The following is a 6,649-nucleotide window of genomic DNA, read 5'->3' on the forward strand; positions in this document are numbered from 1 at the left end:
TATGTAATAAACTTCAAGCTATCGGTATAGGTTCTGTAGACTGGTTTAAGTCCTACCTTAGCAACAGGAGACAAATAGTCAAAATCAACAAAACAGAATCAGAACCCCTGCCGATAACTTGTGGAGTTCCCCAAGGTAGTATTCTGGGTCCCTTATTATTCTTATGTTATGTTAATGATATGCCTATCAGTGTCAAGTGCAAACTCCTACTGTATGCAGATGACAGTGCTCTGTTAGTGTCAGGTAAAGACCCACAAGATATTGCTAATGTTTTAACACTGGAACTGGAGTCCTGCAGCAAATGGTTAGTAGACAACAAAATATTTGGGAATCCCCTTTGACCCATGCATGTCAGGAGAATTGATAGGGAACAGTGTAGTAAAGAAAGCGAATGCCAGACTGAAGTTCCTGTATAGACAAGCACAGTGTCTACCTACTGAGGCTCGCAGGACCCTATGTCTAGCCCTTATACAATGCCATATGGATTACGCTTGCTCTTCTTGGTACTCTGCCTTGACAAAAAAACTGAAAGATAGACTGCAAATCACCCAGAACAAAATCGTAAGATTCATCCTGGGGCTGGGACCAAGAGAACATGTAGGCCAGGATGAATTACAGCAGTTGGATATGCTGAATGTTGAAGACAGAGTAAAACAACTGAACCTAAATCATGTTTATAAAATTGCTCACAAACAATGTCCAGAATATCTTGCTGTCAATTTTGTCAAGGTTGGGAACCAAAGCAATCATAGTACAAGGGGGAGAGAGCACAACTTTGTAGTACCCACAGTCATTGGCCAGGCTTCAAACACCTTTTATTGTACGGCAATAAAGGAATGGAACAGACTGCCCACACATGTCAAAGTCAGTCATAGCATGAACCAGTTCAAGAAGACTGCCAAAAGGTGTCTGATGAATGTAGCTACAGAAAGGGAGGGGAATGATTTTCTATTTTTTAGCTAACATATGTGTAAATTTTACCTTATTCCTAGTAATGACCCTCGTATGGTAGATAGTCTTAATGACCCTCGTGTAGTAGATAGTCTTTTTAGTATGATAATAAGATGTTATCTTCATTGTAGAATAATAAGAAAATATTATAACCTTTATATTATAATAATAAGGTAAAAGGACCCCAATGGAAATAAGTCACTCTGTCTGACTTTTTTGGGTTATCCTAGGTTCTCTACACATATGCTGCTATGTATGATAATTCTATGTAACTGTATTTGTGTATACCTGAATAAACTTACTTACTTACTTACTTACCTCACTGCATTGTCTTTTTACCACCTAGAATGAATGAAATTCATAAGCACTAAACCTGTCAAGGTCATACAACAACTGGGAAATAGAAGGCATTTAGGCTCAATTCAAGGAATTGGAACACATGTCCAATTCCTGAGATCAAGAGCCCCCTCACCAGCATCAAGGAACCTCCTTTGAGGAGACCTAGAGTGAAGGAGAGATTGGGAACAAGGTCTATATGCTCCTTGGTAAGTAAGACAATTAAATGAATATTATTATTATTATTATTATTATTATTATTATTATTATTATTATTATTACAGCCTCTCCTCACTTAGCAACGTACTCGTTTACCAACAACTCGGACTTACAATGGCCTCTTTGACCAGTATACATACCTAAATAATGTATATTAGAGTTGATTTTCTCTATTCTGTTTATTACAATATACAGTACACTACTGTATAAACATTTAAAAATATACCAGAAATGTTATAAATGGTGCAAAGGTGACATTAAAACAATGTCAGTGATGAAAAGAAATAGACCACAAACTCAACAGTGGTTTAATAAATAACAGTTTGTTCTCTTAACCCAGACCAAAGATGTAGTCATCAATCCCAGATGCTCCGAGACAAAAGTAAAATATAGTCCGAGAAGGGCATATCCCTGAAAGCAACAGTTCATGAACCATGGAATGTGCAGAGGAGTCTGCAATTTTATTGCCCTGAAGACCAGAACTACCAGAGACATGGCAAAAGACAAAATCACTACGTACTGCTATGATCAAATCTGTTTTGCATACTAAGAATCTGAGCCCAAATGATGTAGCTCAGCTGGACATACAGTCAATTGCACTCTGTGTGGAGGTTGATACTTGTTTAAAGTCTATGCCATCATAAGCAATGGCAAAATCATCCACATATAGAAAGGACTAAAATTTTCCAAGGTTCTGTAGTTTTAAGCTCTTGATCTAGGGAATTGAACTGAGCCTGAATGCCTTCCATCCTCCCCCACAAGTGCTGTATAATCCTACAGGTTTAGTGCTCCCCCATGATTATATGTAATAATAATAATAGACCATTAACAGTTAATAAAACAAAGGTGTGCTAAGAACACCCTTGTGGAATACCTTCTGCTTGTACAGTCTGGATCACCAGATTTTGTACATATTGATCAAGATACTATAGTGCTATTGTCACAAAGGCCTTGAAAAAAAAGGGAAGCCCGATCTTGTAGTCCAAAATAATGGACCTGGATAATGTGTGTCTGCCATGTAGTGTCATAAGCCTTTTCCAAGTCAAAACATTACTACTACAACACAACCTTTGGCAAAGGCATCATGAATGTACAGATCAAGCCAGAGTAGAGAATCAATAGAGAAATGGTCTCTATCCAAATTGATGTGAAGATAAGATAGCTGTGGGTTGCCAAATACTGTACCACTCTAGTCAACTGTTAACTATATGTTTCACCAATCTGCAAGTGGAACTACTGTAGTAAGAGATATGGCATCTATTGTGAGAGGGATCACAGCCTGACATAACTAGTTTGTGGAAAGTACAGTGCTACAGTAGACTGCCACTACAGGGGCAACACACCTGCAGATCAAACACAAATGAAGGAGGATAATCATTAACCAACACTACACTACCACCAGAGGCATCGTAAGGGGGGGCAGGGGGGGCGGGCTGCCCCGGGTGACACCAGAGAGCCTCTAAAGAAGGTAATACTAATGACCAAAACTATGCTGCAGCAACCTAAGAGAAAAATTCTTAATTTCTATATAGCCTATTATAGGATTACATAGTACAAATAGGCCTATATAGGGAAAATCATTGATTTTGATGTGATAGATGATTTTGTAGGATTGAAGGCAAGGAAATGAAATATCAGATTCTTTGAGATGTTACCTGTACTCAAGGTTAAATCAAAACTAGTGTTTTTCTTTATATTTCAAGTTTTTTTTTTTCATTGTTGATGATGAATAAAGGTAGGAGCTGTTGCCTATATTCAAAGTGGTATTTGAGTTTATATTTCCTCAATACAGTGGTCCCTCAATAATCGTCCATAATCCGTTCCTGGAAGTGGGACTATTATCGAAATGGACGATTTACGAATCAATTTTCCCCATAAGAAATAATGTAAATTCCATTAATCCGTTCCTGACACCCAGAAGTATTAAAACAAAAATTTTTTTTTACATGAAATATAGATATAATACATAAACAGTGGCACATGATGAATTAAACATTAACAGAATAACACTTACCTTTATTGGCGATTCTTCTTTGTGTATGGAAGACTGGAGAAGGAGACTGATTGGATGAATTACTGTTTGGAAGGGGAATCCCCTTCCATCAACACCTCGGGTACCAATTGCTTTTCTGGGGTTACTTCTCTTCTCTGTTTCTTAATGCCACTAGGACCACCTTGAGAGTCACTGGAGTCCTGTCTCACAAAAAAAAACTGTCCAGAGAGCTCTGTTTCTGGCATCTCTTTAAAACTTCCCTAAAATGGGCCAAGACTCTGTCACTGTACAAGTTGCCGATATGGCTTGCAACATCCTTCTCTGGGTGATGTTTCTCCATAAATCTTTCCATCCTACCCCACATTTCAAAAATCTCCTTAAATTCTGAAGAAGGCACCTTCCTCCTCCTCTGCAGCAAGATTCTGAGCTGCGATCTGTTGCTGTTCCTGCTGAAGCTCTTGCAGCTCCTCAGTGGTTAGCTCTTCGTTGTGGTCCTCCACCAACTCTTCCACATCCTCCAAACTCACATCCAACCCCATGGAAGTCCCCAGTGCCACAATGGATTTAACAACTGACATAGGCTCATCAGGGTCAGCCCCAAACCCTTCAAAATCCCTCTTGTGGACACAATCTGGCCACAATTTTCTCCAAGCATTGTTCAAAGTCCTGGTAGTCACTCCCTCCCAAGCCTTACCTATAAGGTTTATGCAATGGAGAATACTGAAATGTTCTTTCCAAAAATCTCGTAGGGTCAAGTGAGTGTCTGAGGTCACATTCAAGCACCTTTCAAACATTGCTTTGGTGTAGAGTTTTTTAAAGCTTGCAATGACCTGCTGGTCCATGGGCTGGAGGAGAGGAGTTGTATTCAGGGGCAAGAACTTTACTGTGATGAACCCAAACTCCTTCAGAATTAGGTCATCCAAGTTTGGAGGATGAGCAGGTGCACTGTTCATTACTAGGAGGCACTTGAGATCCAATTTCTTTTCCAGGAGGTAATTCTTCACACTAGGGCCAAACACTTCATTGAACCACTGTACAAAAATTTCCCTCGTGACCCATGCCTTACTATTAAATTTCCAAAACACACACAATTTACTCTTCATAACATTGTTTTTCCTGAACACTCTGGGATTTTCAGAATGGTACACTAGTAATGGCTTCACTTTGAAATCCCCACTAGCATTAGCACAGAACATGAGCGTCAGCCTGTCTTTCATAGGCTTGTGTCCTGGCAGCGCCTTTTCTTCCTGAGTAATGTAGGTCCTCTTTGGCATTTTCTTCCAAAAGAGGCCTGTTTCATCACAATTGAACACTTGTTCAGGTTTCAGTCCTTCAGCCTCTGTGTACTCCTGGAATTCATGCACATATTTTTCAGCCGCCTTGTGGTCCAAACTGGCAGCCTCACCATGCCTTACCACACTGTGTATGCCAGTACGCTTCTTACATCTCTCAAACCAGCCTTTGCTGGCCTTAAATTCACTCACATCATCACTAGTTGCAGGCAATTTCTTTACCAAATCGTCATGCAACTGCCTAGCCTTTTCACAAATAAGCGACGTCATAAGACTATCTTCTGCTAATTGTTTCTCATTTATCCACACCAATAACAACTTCTCAACATCTTTGAGTACTGGTGATCTCATTTTTGTCAGCATATATACCCCCTTTGCAACAACAGCATCCATGATTTCCTTTTTCTTGGCTATGATGTACGGGATTTGTTATACATCCTGGCCAGTTCGCCCACACGTACACCACTATCATATTGTTCAATTATGTTTTTCTTAATTATTATTATAATCAAAAAGAAGCGCTAAGCCACAAGGACTATACAGCGCTGCAGGGCAGGAAGGAAGCGAGGGCATCAGGTGGCAAAAGGGAGATGGATGAGCAACAGGTTACGGATAACAGCGGGGCAGTGGATGGTGAAAGGGTAAAGGGCAGCAAGAGACTGAACCAGAAAGGGCTGAGGGGAGTGTGAAAAGTATCATCAGAGTTTGTGGAGTAAATCAGTCGTTGTCAAGAAGTCAATGAGAGAGTCAGGATTAAAGGAGGGTCCATCAGCAAGAAGGGAAGGTAAAGAGAGAGTAGGAGAACGAAGACGACGTTGGAGGTAAATTCTGCGTGCTCGTTGATAGAGAGGGCAGTCTAACAGAATGTGGCTAATCGATACTGGAACTTGACACTGCTCACAGAGAGGAACAGGGTGCCTCTCCATGAGATACCCATGAGTAAGACGAGTGTGGCCAATGCGAAGGCGGGAGAGAGTGGTCTCCCAACCTCGGCACTGATGACAAGAAGACGGCCAGTAACCTATGCTCGGTTTAATAGAATGAAGTTTGTTACCGAGCAGAGTTGACCAACGTTGTTGCCAACGGGTGCGAAGGTGGGTAGCTATTGCAGCAAAATAGTCTAGAAATGGAACACCTCGATAGGAAATTGGTAGGTCATATACTGCTGACCGCGCAGCAGTGTCTGCCTGTTCATTGCCCTGTACGTCGACATGACCAGGGACCCAACAAAAAACAATATCTTTATGTTTGGTAGAGATACGGCGTAGCCAAAGTTGGATACGGAGAACTAGGGGATGAGATGTATCAAATTTTCGTATAGCCTGTAGAGCACTAAGGGAGTCTGAGACTACTACAAATGATGACACAGGCATAGATGCGATACGAATAAGTGCTGCAAGAATGGCATACAGTTCAGCAGTAAAAATGCTAGCTGAAGATAGTAAATGCCCTCGTACGACGCTGTCCGGAAACACTGCTGCGAATCCGACGCCGTCTGAAGACTTAGAGCCATCTGTGTACACAGCGGTGGCATGAGAATGAGAGTGGAAGTGATCAAGAAAAAGAGAGCGGGAAGCCACCGTAGGCAGTTGAGCTTTCGAGCAAGGGAGTGAGAAAGAACAGACCCGAACAGCTGGAACTTCCCAGGGGGGTAGGGAAAAGTGAGATGCTACATGAACATATAAAGGTGGTAACTGAAGGGAAGACAAGAGTGAAAGTAGGCGAAGAGAAAAGGGACGGAGCAAACAGGGGCGGCGAACGAATAAAGAATGTCTACTAATATCGGTGACCATTCTATAAATGGAAGGATTGTGTAGATCGTGAGAGCGTACATAGTAACGAAGGCAATGGGCATCAC

The sequence above is a fragment of the Cherax quadricarinatus genome, chromosome 42 (assembly GCF_038502225.1).
Source record: "Cherax quadricarinatus isolate ZL_2023a chromosome 42, ASM3850222v1, whole genome shotgun sequence".
Lineage (NCBI taxonomy): Eukaryota > Metazoa > Arthropoda > Malacostraca > Decapoda > Parastacidae > Cherax > Cherax quadricarinatus.